Source organism: Lissotriton vulgaris, chromosome 7 (genome assembly GCF_964263255.1).
Source record: "Lissotriton vulgaris chromosome 7, aLisVul1.2, whole genome shotgun sequence".
Classification (NCBI taxonomy): Eukaryota; Metazoa; Chordata; class Amphibia; order Caudata; family Salamandridae; genus Lissotriton; species Lissotriton vulgaris.
The window spans coordinates 694,250,518-694,264,909 of record NC_141695.1 but is presented as its reverse complement, the minus strand read 5'-3'; positions in this window follow the sequence as shown (position 1 = coordinate 694,264,909).

The window sequence follows — 14,392 nt, the reverse complement described above, 5'->3', positions numbered from 1 at the left end:
CCTCTGAACTCTCCTTGCGACTACAAGCTCAATAAATTCAATCCAATCACAGAGGAAGAGGTAAATATCAGGCTGAATAAAGCTAAATCAGGCTCTCCCAACGACATTGCTTCCGTTCAGATCCTGACCAAACTTGGCCCCGCACTGGTGCCAATCGTAACCAACATCTTTAATGTATCACTTAGCCAAGCTACTGTCCCCTCCGTTTGGAAGGAAGCTTTGATCCAACCCATCCTGAAAAAAACCAATGCCGACCCCAACCAATCGATAAATTATCGCCCCATCGCCCTGCTTCCACTTTTTAGTAAGATCATGGAAGCTTCCATCAACGCTCAAATGACCACATTTCTAGAGGATAACGGCATCCTGGATACATCTCAATCAGGCTTCAGAGCGTCCCATAGCACGGAGACGGCTCTTGTAGAGATAGTGGACAACATCAAACTAGCTCTTGATTCCAAGCAATCGGCGATTCTCATCCTGCTCGATTTGTCGGCAGCCTTCGACACCATCTCCCACAGCATACTCTTAGAGAGGCTGGAAGAGATCGGTGTGGGGGGCCTTGCCCTTAGCTGGATCAAGAGCTATCTCAAGGACAGACGATCTAGAGTCAAAATAGGCCCTTTCCTATCTGACATGGTGGAGAATGATAAGGGAGTCCCCCAGGGCTCAATACTCAGCCCCACCCTTTTCAATGTTTACCTCTCCCCTCTAGCAAATATTATTAGAAGCTTTGGGTTCGATACGGTATCCTATGCCGACGACACCCAAATCTTGATTAAGTGGGGACATAATTTGCTAGATGTCCAAACCAGATTTAGCAACTGCATGATAGCCATAAACACCTGGATGGCTAAGAATTATCTCATGTTGAATACGGCTAACACTGAGATCATGCTCTTTGGCCCGGCAAAGAAGACTTGGTCAGCCGATTGGTGGCCAAACGAGCTAGGGCAGTGTCCAATGCCCAAGGAAACTGTGAAGAACCTCGGCATCCTATTAGATGATACACTATCTATGTCAACGCACGTCAACAAGGTAGTCCAGACGAGCTTTGGAATCATGAAAAGCCTCAGGAAGATTTTTAGGTGGCTTCCCATAGACTGTCGCAAACCCCTCATCCAAGGCCTCATAATTAGTCGCCTTGACTATGGGAATGCACTGCTAGCGAACATCAACGAAGGAGCACTGACAAAGTTGCAGGTGCTGCAAAACACAGCAGCCAGACTGACTCTTAACTTGCCGCCTCGCACCCCTTCTGCCTCTACCCTCACTAAGCTCCACTGGTTGCCAGTAAGGAAAAGGGTAAAATTTAAGATCTGCTGCTTGGTACACAAGTCAGTTCATGCCCAGGGACCTGCCTACTTGAAGAAAAAACTAACTAGCTATCTTCCGACCAGAAACCTCAGATCGGCTGACAAAAACCTTCTATGTGTCCCTAAAGTTCGCACAGTGAGGAATGGAGATCGCAGTTTTTCTAAACTCGCTCCTGATCTATGGAACTCCCTCCCACTGTCACTCAGAGCTGATAATAACTACCGATCCTTCAGGAAAAGCCTCAAAAGATTGTTATTTTAAATCACCTCCCATGAGCTCCGCTTGACACTGCATTCTTGTCTGGGTACATCTGTTCGCGGTCTGAGACCGTCTGCCGGTGAATTACGCGCGCTATAAATGCATAAACTAAACTAAACTAATAATTATTTTATATGTGTATTCTTATTATTTCACTTCATCCCATTGTCCCCAATGAAAGTTTTAGATATCATTTATGTTTCAAAACACTTATGTGGACTATGGCCCACAGTTAGGGCCTCATTATGTGTTGCAAAATGTATGTTTCTTTGGGGTAACACGTGCAAATATCGTGCAATTACGAGTTGGACTCCAATGAATGGAGAATGACCGTATGAAACTGCATTTTCCAGTCATAAACCCACATAGAACTCTCATTTCTAAGGGGTATAACCCTAAGGCCTCTATGTGGGTACAGGAAGGGGTAGATAAGATCTGTCAGGGGGAAGAATTAAATGTCCTTTCCTACTGCCCCTCCCATGCTCCCTTCTATCCCCTACTCAGTGCTCCACTTTACTCTTCTGCTGTGCTCCTCCATGCCCTCCTCCATGTGTCCACAGTGCCCCTTCTCAATGCTCCTCACTGCTTCTCCTGTGTTCTCTCTCCTGCCTCTCTGTTCCTGTGTTTCCTGCTGACCTATGCCCATTGCCCCCATCAATCTATCCATGCTGCCACCCTTTGCTCCCCACTGTCCCCCCCCTATACCCCCCTGCACCTCCCTTTCCTTTGGACACTTCCCTAATGTCCTTTCAACTAAAATCCCAGATGTCTCCATCTATTCCCATTCTTTGTGCTTTCCTTGTTCCTCTATGCCCTCTCTTTCCCTGTGCCCCATGTGAATTCTCCTCTGTGTCTCTCTCCCATTTAACCACACCAGCTGCCCCGCAGAGGCACCCTAGACCAGCACCCTCGCCAGCTGTGCAACAAGGAGTACCCTCTGCCCATCACTCTCACAAGCTGCCCAGCAAGGTGCAGGATATGCTAAGACTCTTTCCATCTGCCCAGCAGGTAACACCTCAGAGGGGCATTATCAGTTGCTGCTGAGCAGGATGCCCCCTTCCTCACACACTGAGCAGCTCTAGGAGGTGGCATCCCTACCAAGCCCCCTCACCAGGTGCCTAGCAGTCAGCAGCCCCAGAAGGCACTTGCCAGCTTCTACAAGAATCACTTTCATGAGGTCTAACACTTGCATTGCTGACTAGCTGCCTCTTGCCCCTGCCATCCTCAGGAGCACCCGCGTCTAATGTTCTTTAGAATTACCTCTGATAAACGATCTCACCAGTTGCCCAGCCAGTGCCAGATTAAACCCTGTGGGGGCCCCTAGGCAGTTGAAATTTCGGGCCTCCCCCTCACAAATTATCTCCTAATACCCAATGCACCCAATTGTTTTACAAACTGTCAGCTGCCAGAAGATGAGTTTTCAAGAGACAAACTGCTATGTGAATCTGATGTCTCTGGTTTATTGTTAATGGGTACAATACATTAATACAGTATTTTCTCTAAAGAGTCTTTAATGTAAAGTTTTCGTTTTATTTGAGATGATTAATTTGTTTCTATCTTTTGGAAACAATTTTTAAGAAAGCTTGATTGTAATTTTCTTTCAAGATCAAATCAATATTATATTGATCCGTTATAACGGGCCCCTAAAAAAGTGTGGTGCCCATAGGTAGATGCCTTCTTTGTCTGTTTGTGCCCAGCAGTTTCTAAAAGAATCACAGTCTGGCAGCCCAAACAGTTTCATTAGCTGCACAACAGGCACTCCTTGGCATCCCCAGAGGCACCCCTATCAGGTGCCCATCAGGGTTAACTTTTATTAATCACCACCTGCTCAGAAGGGACACCCCTGCCAGTTCTAGCGCCATCGTTTGACAAATCCTGGTCCCAGCTCAACAAACCACTCCAAAATTGGACTCAATGTTGGGAAGTCGAATAGTGGATTTCTTTCCTTATTGGAATCTGTGGCATAAAAGACAAACAGGTTTTGCAAATTGAAAAGACTGGGTATATCATAGACTTTGTAACCCCACCTCTAGAAAATCGGTTTCTGTCAACGCCCATACCCAGAACTTAAGCAAAAAGAAAGGCTATGTTGAGTGGAGTTCAAACTCTATTGCAAAAAGGTGGTACCAGTTTCACCTATACGGTGAGGGTGTGGATGTTATTCAATGATCTCTCTGGTGCCAAAAGCCAGAAGGCAAATTCAGAGTAGAACTGGATTTAAAGATGCTGAATATGTTTGTTTGCTACAGTGTGCAGGATGCTAATCCTCCAAACGACGATCCTGTTGTTATTGAAGCGACATCTTCTAGCACTAGTAGCCCGTCAGGTTGCGTACTTATATGTACTGATCCATGGAGACAGTTAAAAACATCTCAGGCTTGTGGAGGGCCTGTCCTCGTCTCCAAAGATTTTTACATAGGTATTGGTACGAGTGGTAGCATTCTTACAGTTACAGATTATGTAGATTTTCCCATACCTGGACACCTTGCTAATTTCTTGTTCTCCTGTTTTTTATAGGTTCAGGCGAATGTGAAGACACTTTGTGGGACTCTTGAATCACTAAGATTTTTCATTCATTACAAGAAGTCCTGTTTGAACTCAACAACGAAGAAGATCTTCTTAGGATCTCTCTTAGAAACAGAGTTGGGAAACGTTTTTTCACTCAGATGCAATAACCAATTGTCAGAGCTTCTTCAAACTTTAGTCAGAGTCTGGTTGAGGGGGCGAGGTGTAATGTCTTTCTACAACTGTGATACTTTCCTGGGCAAGGCACCACCTCAAACCTTTTATGTATCACCTGCTGAGCCATTGGCCACAATGAGCACAGAGAGACAAGAAGCTTGATCCAGTCACAGAGATGGTGAAGCTCCAGCTTCAGTGGTGTTAGGCCTTCTCAATCTACAGAAAAGAGTCCGCTTTCGGTATCCTATCCCATGGTAGTAACAACAGATGTGAGTTCATGAGGTGAGGAGATTATCTGGAAGGTTGGGGTGAAGCAAAAAGTGTTAGAGGGAGGAAGCAATTAATTCTGCGAATTTGAAAGAGCTAAAAACAATCTGGTATGCTCTGCAAGTGTTTGCTTATCACCTACAGTGCAAGGTGTTTTAGTCAGAACCGAAAATCATTATCGAAGACCTACTTGAACAGGTAAGGGGGGACAAGAACAAAGCCATGCTAGAGTTAGAAGAGTGAATTCTTCTTGGGCAGATGTTGATCTCTAAGAAGGACAACATCCAAGTGGACAGGCACAGTAGCAACCTGGTAACCTTGATATCTTATCATTTGAGTCTAGCTGTGTTTCAGATGGTAATTTGGAAATCCATGGCTGGATTTATTTGCCTTTCCGCATAATACCCTATTCCCCAATTCTGCTTGGACAAGTGATAACCAAATGTATGGGGAGTGGATGCAGCAGTGATCAACGGACTGAGCAGAATCATGTATGCATTCCCACCAATAACACTTCTGCCGACATTTTTGCAGAACAGTAATAATAAGGAAGTGGAACTGATTTTAGTTCCATTTTGGCCATGCAGACCATCAGTTTGGTAGGACACTTCTTTCATTTGCCACTGAACCCTACACCGCTTCAGTTTCCAATGCCATCACTGAAGCAACTGTTGAGTTTACATCTAATGGCAAGTAGATCGAGAAGCTTGCCCTGCAGAACGTACGATGCTCTAGGGAGGTTGCAGTGGATATTCAGTCAGCAAGAAAGCCATCAACTCTATCCTGTTCCAAACGTTATATGCAGGGATCTTAGAAAAGGTTAAAACTGCCTAAAGATAACTCCTGTTTCTGTTTCTTTATTTCAAGGGATCTTTGGCAGGTAAAAAAGAATACTAGATGCTCAAGGAGATCATTAGTACACTAACATCTATTTGAGATCTCCATGTTTATGGCAGCCTTTCTTTGCCCTGTGGGTCATTTGGCTTTCTTCAAGACTAACAAGATACCTAGATAGTTGCACTCAACTGTCTCTCCCTCTATCCTTTTCACCTTTCTTTGTCAGAATCATTCATGCACTCAAGCATTCACTCAAAACCTTACACAACATCTTGGTTACTTCACTGCTTAGGAGCTGTAGTTATAGGGACATCAAAATACGAGTTTAAATTATTCCAAATCTTCAGCGTGCAGTAATCTTTTGATACACTGCATGCATGGCTATTTGCGTCTAGGTGTGTCACACACTATTTGTGTAAATGTCCTTCAGTCTATCTTACCATGTGTGGATTGTGTGCAATCCTGCCCACCCATATTTTACATGACTTGACAGCTGCAAGGAAAAAGTATGTTTGCAGTGGAGCCCCTCAGCCCGCTCAGAGCTGGCAAGGGCCCACTGTCTCTCCCATCCCTGGGGCTCAGCCCATGTCACCACTGTACCGCAAGGTATCCATGAGACCCCAAGGATTACTTTCCCACAGTGGGCTAGATTTCCTAACACTAGGGATTCTTTTGTAGATAATCCTTGTATCTTCTGCTGTTTCACTTCATGATTGGTTGCAGCCGCTTTTAAAGCTAGGACAGTATGAAGCATATTTATTGACTCCACATCCAGTTATTTCAGTCTCAAAGATATTTGCCTAAGTAAAACTGTGGGCTTATATAACAGTTTCTTGAATGTGTGAGTTGAGGGCAGCTCCGTAGCGGCATGTCCATTACTCATCTCACCACAAAGACGCCTGTTAAACAACAATAATTAATTACCCAAAGATCTGGAGGGCTACTCCTTCTGCTTGGTTGCCCCCATAAACCTCTGACTACCCTGCCTATGTTCAATCTCTCAGCGTGTACACACCAAGGTGTGAAGATTTTATTACCTCAATTGACGCAGGTTAATCTGAATTCCTGGTCTATCTCAGCTTATCAACGGCATATCTCCAGAATGGCTTTTCTGTAGCTCTAATCATCCCCTACTATTTGACATTTACATGAGACCATTTACGCAGATACCATCACAGCATCGCCTTCAGTTCTAAATATATGTGGATAATATTCAACTCCAGATCCTGTTGGGCAAGCTAGAAGATCGGAAGAGTATCATCACAACCAGAACACATCCACAACTCTTTGAAGGAGAGCTTTATATTTGTGAATGGCTTTAAGACCAAAATTCTGTCAGTGGAAGTTCCAGCAGACAAGCGCCTTCTTTTCGTCTGGCTGCTTGAACTATCAAATTACCATTCCCACTCAAGAATGTAAAGGCCTGGTTCGATAAGAATCTTTCTTTTGATCATCATCGATCCATAATGATAAAAATATCCCTTAAATCTCTTATTACTGAACATGATCTTTCACGAGCTCCCATTAACACGCTTCCTTTGATCATCAGATTAGCACAATGTTTAGAAATACCCATTTCTATCTCATGTCACTTAGAACATTCCTACCACTGCTCCCATTAATATATCTCTCTGACCCTCTAAGGCCCTCATTGTCTTCCAGTGGCATGGACAGTAAAATTCAAAGTACTATAGTTTGCTTTGAAACCATAGAAGTGCCTTGACCCCAAATACTGACAGGGCTTGTTTCTAGCCCGGGACAAATTTCCATTCTGCCTGAGTAATCTTGCATTATTTTGGGAATGTTGTGTTATGCTTGTTACGCAAAATTCCCACAATTTTGCCATGTTGAATTTTTGTATTGTTGGAGCATGGGAGCAGCACAAATGGCTAAACGTGAACAGCTGTGATTCGTAGCACATGGGTTTGTTGCATTATTTTGATAGCACAAAATGCGTCATTGCATCCAAAATGGGCACAATGGCATATTTCTCACTAAAATATAGCATTAAATGCCAGTCATGCATTTTGCTCAAATGCGCATAAATTCGAGTAACTGTTGCACAATTTCACTTAGTTACACAAAAGCAAATTACACGGATTTCTCACACCCCTATCTCCACCTGATAGACCAATCATGATCTGAAATTGAAAAAAAAAGTTACATCAGATCACACAAGACAGTTTCAACCTCAAGGAACCTGGAGTAAGGTTGAGCAGTCCGTTCGGGAACCAGCTCTGGAGCTCATTACAATCAGACCTCTGGACTTGGTCTACTCCTCCTGGGGCCGCCACACCCAATGAAAAAGACAAGACCGTGTCTAGAGAAGACCTAGCCTGACAGTTCAGGCACCTACTGGAGCAGGATCAAGGCTCTCTTGCATAAGGCTGGTCTCTGTCTCAAGTGGCATATTGGCCCATGGACTGGATTGCAACGTATTTAATAGCGGTTTAGATTTTATCAAACATTTCATCCATATCTTTTTGGACTTTTAATTGTTTGCTACAATATGCCAGTTGACTTATAGTCTTGACTCTAGGTTGCACCGTTCCTGTCTATGAACTGAGGCAGGATTTCTGTGTACTTTCCCCAGTACAAATCCTGAATGGCTACATGGTCCGTATATGGCAACCCGGTGGAGCATCCTTTGACACCTGAGCTGCTTGGAAAAGAGACATTGCGGCCTCCTGGAGATGCCCGGAACCCCCAAGTGTGGGCGATGGCGGACTGGGGTGGATTGGTGCGCCACACAGGAGAAAGTCATGTATGTGGCACGTGGGTTCCCCAAGAAATATTGCAGAGTCTGGGGGAGGTGGTTGGGGGGAGGTCTAGTCATAAGGGGATTATCCGATTTCATCCCACTTTTGTTTACTGTCTGTACATTGGGCAAGGAGAACTTGTGCATGCATGTAATCCTAGACTATTAAGATATGGTGCTGAATGGCTGGTGCATTCCGCTTGTACACCAATAAAAATTTGTTTATAAAAAAAAACTGAGCTGCTTGGAGGCTAGCTCGAAGCTGTATAAGAAAGGAATAACTAACGAAATAACTGATTGGCTAAGTCCTCTCTCTGATCAGCCTTCCGACTGGCTGAGTGATTGCTGGACTCAAGGGCTCAGCTCCACTCAGACTTGTGCGCATTCTCAGCTCAGTTTTCACTTTTGACTCAATCATGGAGCACCAACAGTTCCCACTTGCCTGCTCCCATTCCCTCACGCTATAAATTGTGATCCGCGCAGGTCTTGCACATTCATTTATGTTTTTTATTCAATGGTAATTTATGGCCTATCACATAGTGGTGCCAACTGGCATCCTAAAGATTTTGCTGTGAGTTGCTTCTCCTCGCGCTGTGCATGGGGTGAACACGAAGGCGAGTCTGCGCATCATTAAATAGTCCCAAACTGAAGTCATCGTTGACTTTGGCACAAGAGCGGTCTGGGGAAGCTTGCACAGCTGCTGTTTTTGCCCTACTATACCATGAATGGTCATTGTGCAACAGGCCAGTGAGAAAAACAAGGGCAGGAGTTAAAAAATGAGACAGCAGAAAAATGTGCAATGCGTTCATGTAGAGAGCAGGGCTCTTCAAGGCAGTACAGTCTGGGTAGATTCCATCGATAACTGCTCTGCTTTGCATTAGTTTGTGTCATGGGGGCATTCCATGGGTGGTACATGAGCTTTCCCTGGCAACCCCTCATTGCTTTTAATGCAAAGGCCTATCTACCAACAGTGGCAGAAAGGGATTTGTGCCGCTTTGAAGGAGGCATTAAAAGGAGAAATGTTTTTATTTCGACATATTCTTCTGACTTGGCATGTGTGCTGCGACAGGCCACACACATGCAAAGCGGGAAACGTTTTAAAGTTTGCCTGGGCTTGGTATTTTGGACTGGATGGGAAGCTTTCCACTACAAGCCCTATGCTAGACATACCACACACACCGTAGCATGGTGCAAAGGTGTGTGCACTAGGCACCCTGGTTGTGCTACAAGGTTAGGTAGAGAGCAGGACAGTGGCATATCTTAGTAGATAGGGCACTGTTCTACACAATGCAGCACTGCAACTTTGGATTCTGCCCGCTTTGCATGAGTTATTAGTAAATCTACCCCTCATTGTCTGAGCTTCATTTGGGTTGCGAGGGCGTTGATTGACCGGAGTCAAGGTGGTCTGTTGTCACACTTTTGGTTAGAAATATGGAAGGCAGAAGCAAACTTTAGGCTCCCCGAAGCCTGAGGCTCAAGAGAGCCTTTTTCATCCCATGAGCCCCCCATATTTGCATATCTGTGAGATGGTCGATATAAGTGAAATCTTAGGGGCTCCTGGCCATATTCTGAAGGGACCCATCCTTTTGTGGTACATTGCTCAATGGAAGAAAGGCGCACACTTGGAGGCAGTGTTCAATATGTTGAAATCTTTCAGGACATTCATATAAAACACGACGCAAGTCATTCTCAGTATCGCAGTTGTCCAAGAACAAGCAAATGAATGCAACATTAGATCACAAACTCATAGAAAGGATAGAAAATTCTGGGAAAAACATTTCAACAGAAGTGGTGCAAGCAAAAACATTAAAGTAACCCAAACAGGCCAGCGACGGACACAGGGGAGTGATTACATTGGAAAGTAAGCATAAAGCTGGAGAAATTGCAGGGTCTGAGAATGTTCAGACTGGGTGAGCCTGGCAGTCTTTATCAATAGTAAATATAGATCTTTATTTTCGGTTCAACCTCCCTTCCTTCCATTTATATTGAGGATTTTATCGCTGTTGTCCTTTCTCAGCTACCTCATGTAAAGTCTGCCTTGGAATACCAGTGTGGATCATGTCGCAAAATATGTTCATAACAGTTACGGAATAACCACATCAAACATACCAACATTCAACTACAGTTTACCTAACACACAAAGGTTACATAGAACAAATGCCAAACAAGGTACAGACCACCTACATCAAACTAGATATGAAACCATTACATGGAACAATTGATCAAGTACCTGTGTCATGCATGTTAAAGACTACCTATATCAAATGCATTACGTAACACCTAAATCAAACTAATTGCAGAGTTCCTGCCTCATGTAAAATCTAGAATACCGATATTAAACAAGCTGCAGAATGCCCACAGCAAACACATTGTGGAATACTGATGTCAAAGCAAGTTACAGTACACGCATCATACAAGTTACAGAATACCTATGTCAAACCAGTCACAGATTACATATATCAAATAAATTCTAGAACACTTGTGTCAAACAAGTTACAGGTTAGATATATCAAATACATTATAGAACACTTATGTCAAACAAATTACAGAGTATCTACTTGAAACAAGTTTTTGGGAATATCAATATGAATAAAGTTATGGATTACCTATGAAACAGGAGTTACAAAATACCAATGTCAAACAAATTACAGAGTACTCAGCATAAACAAGTTACTGACTATCTATATAAAACTAGTTACAGAATACCTCGTAAACAAGTTATGGATGGCATGCTTGAAACAAGGTATGACGTATCTACTTGAAAGAAGGAACCATCATTGGCACCCATATTGGAGTTTAGGGAGCTGTCCATGTCCCCAAGGTGACTGCTTTCGTTTGGGGGTGAGCTGCTCTCCTTCCATCCTTTATTTCCAAAGGGTCGACCAATTCTTCAAGGTAAGCAGCGGCCTTTTAGAGTCACCCACCCAAGGCCTGAAGACCGGGGCTGGTAAGATTTATAAGACGTAGGTCCACTCCTGGCACCAGCCGCGGCCTGTGCAGGTAAGAGCGGTGGAGCCGCGTGGGGTGGGATTTCGACAGACGACCACGAGGTAAAATTAATTATTTATTTAATTTTCCCTCATGGCTGTCGGCAAAAATCCGCCTCCCCTCCCACCGGGCTCAGCACTCTTACCTGCACAGGCTGCTACTGCCTGGCACGAACACTTGCAGTAGGCCCTGTCTGGTCACGGACTGGAGGAGAGGCACGGCCAAGGAGAGAAGTGCTGTGCTCCTGCACAGCAGGAGTATAGACCAGGATACAGGAGCAGTGCTCAAGCAGATATGTGCAGGTGAGTTCACAGCTCCAATTTTAAGATTCAACTTTTTTTTAATAGATTTTTGATTAAAGACATACAACAGTGCTGTGTCAATGCCATTTCGTCAGTCTCATATTATATATCTCATGAGTGTTGCAATATTGTACATTATTGCATTTCTACTCAGTATGAATGTAATACCTGAACTACAGTTTATACACATCAAAACAAATCAGGGAGCACCTGGGTTTGACAAAAGATAAGTCATAAAAGGAGTTAATATGTTTTTTGGCCTGAAGGGCTTCAGGAGCTCTTGTGCATATATCTCTAATTGATCCCCGCGGTAAGCCGCGTCCAGTGGCCATTCTTCAAACTTGGGAGCTGGGTTCTTCTCCCAATGCATAGATACTCTCCTTTTAGCCAGTAACAAAGCAATTGGCACTAGTTTATGATTAGCAGGTTGTAGTGATTTAATAAGCCCCAATAAACACATTTGTGGAGTACATGCCACCTGTTCCACAATCATATTCGATATGTCATGAGTCACTTGTACCCAAAGGCTAAATATTTGTGGGTATGTCCATGCCAAGTGGAGGAAATCTTCTTCAGCGGCTCCACATCGTACACAATGATTGTTTGGGCGTAGACCATACTCGTGGAGCTGAAGAGGGGGGTAGTACATTTGCTGCAAGCATTTGAAATGTATGATCCTCAGATTGCAGTTGGCTGTCAGCCTACTAATAAGTGCACAGCAAAATGTCCATTCCTCTAAAGAGAGTGGAGGAGACAACACAGTGTTTCATCTGTGACGGGTTCATAGCCATTTCTCCCTGGAAGATACTATACAACCAGGTTATTAGGCGTTTACGTGAGCTACTTTCAAGCATCATCTGTAGTGTCCCTAATGTCAGTGGTGCTTCTGGGAACTGTGGAAACAGCGCCTTCGCAGCCTCCTTAAGTCTATGATAGATAAATATCTGAAGGGGAGTGTTGCGCTGTGTTAGTGAGAAGGTCTCTATCAATATAAACTGCCCCTTCGTATAAACTTCCCCCAGTGTCTCTAACCCCACTTCTTAATAATGGAGGGCGCTTTGGGTTCTTGCGTGACGGGCAAACCCAGGTACCAAAGTAGTGGGAGCGCCAGTGCATAGAGCAGCAATTTGTGTGCTTGATTGCCCAATGTGCGCCAGGCCACCTTGGTTCTATATATCATGTTCATTTCTGTATGTGTGGGATTCGCCCGCTCATGAAATAGAATAGCTCGGAGAGGTATAGAATATGTATCATCGCTTTCTATGGCTAAGTGTGTTAAATATGGGGAAGGATAAAACCAATAGTGTGTTAATTGTGCCTGTACACATAAATAGTAGAGATATACATCTGGAACCCGAAGCCTCCTTGTTCGCAGGGTTTGGTAAGCGTGTTCCACCTAGCTCTGGGCTGTTTGCCCGCCCAGGCCATTGTTATCATATGGGATTTGAGAGAATTAAAAAAAGGCTTTTGGCAATACTATGGAAATATTAATGAACATATAGAGAAATCTGAGCAGTACAATTATTTTCATGATGCCACTCTGTCAGCCAGCAATAAGGGCAGGCGTATTCAGCGGGCTACCTGATCATCTAATTGAGACATCGCCTGTCCCTAATTCTAATTCACAACTAGCTACGGGTCTCTTTGCACCCAGATTCCCAAATATTTAATGTGGTCCTTGCAACACTCAAGGGGAAAGTCAAGCATATGGGGATGAGTGTGCTGTGTCAGAGGAAATATGATGAATTTGTCCCAATTAATGCTCAACCCGCATACCTCTCATAGGAAATATATTTGTGGATAAGGGGCGCTAAATTTGTGGTTGTGTCCCGAATTTTGAGCACCATATTGTCCACGTACAGGGAGATGGCAATGGGCCACTGCCAAAATCTTAATGCTGCCTCTGCATGTCTCTGCCGTATTATACAAGCCAAGGGTTCCAGGGTGATTGCAAACAATATTGGGGACAGCGGACATCCCTGCCTCGTACCACTGCCTATCTTATATTGGCCAGAAATAGCCCTATTGATGTGAACCCTCGCCACCAGATCTGCATACAGCAGACGTATCTATCTCAAAAAGGCTTGTGGCATGCCCATACTGTGGAGTATAGCAAACATGTATTCCCACTGTATGGAACCAAAGCTTTTGCAGTGCCTAAGATCACAGCCCCAATGTATATAGGGGGATCCAATAGATGGAGAACTGCAAACACTGTACGCAAATTGTGTGAGGTGGAACGTGTAGGAACTAAACCCCATTGATCGTGCAATATCATCTCCTGGAGAAGTGGGCGCAATAGTGTTGCTACAATCTTTGCCAGTACTTTGAAGTCTATGTGAATTATGGAAAGTGGCCTATATGACTCACATCTCTCAGGAGTTATAGCAGGTTTCAGGAGTGTTATAATAATTGCCTCTCTTAGAGATGGTGGTAGGGTTTGCTTCTCTTATGCCTCCGTGTACAAAGCATGCTGAAGCTGTACCAGCAGATCCACATATTCTTTATAAAATTCGCTTGGCATCCTGTCGCTCCGAGAGGCCTTCCCATTTGGGAATGTTCTTATAGTGTCCTTCACCTTCTCAGTACTGATCTGTTGTACCAAGAATTCCCTCTGACCTAGAGATAGCCATGCCAAAGCTATATCGTCAAGATAGGCTGCAGTCTCTTCAACTGTTGCAGCTTCTCATAGGCCATAAAGACTGAAATAAAAAGCTACAAACCATGCCAAGATTGCTGGTGTGTCATGGCAAACATCCCCATTGATGGATTCTATCTTCACCTCTTGTGTATTTGCCCAGGGTTCTTTTATTTTAGTGGCTAAACTACGGCCTCGCCGTCCTCCCTCCCCAAAAGAAATTGCAATTTATCATCTGGACAAGTGTTTCACTTCTTGTTCCGCTGTGTCATTGTATTCTGTTATTTGCTCTCTAATGCATGCTAGATTATTAGGGGTTGGTTGTGCTTCATATTGCCTTTCCAG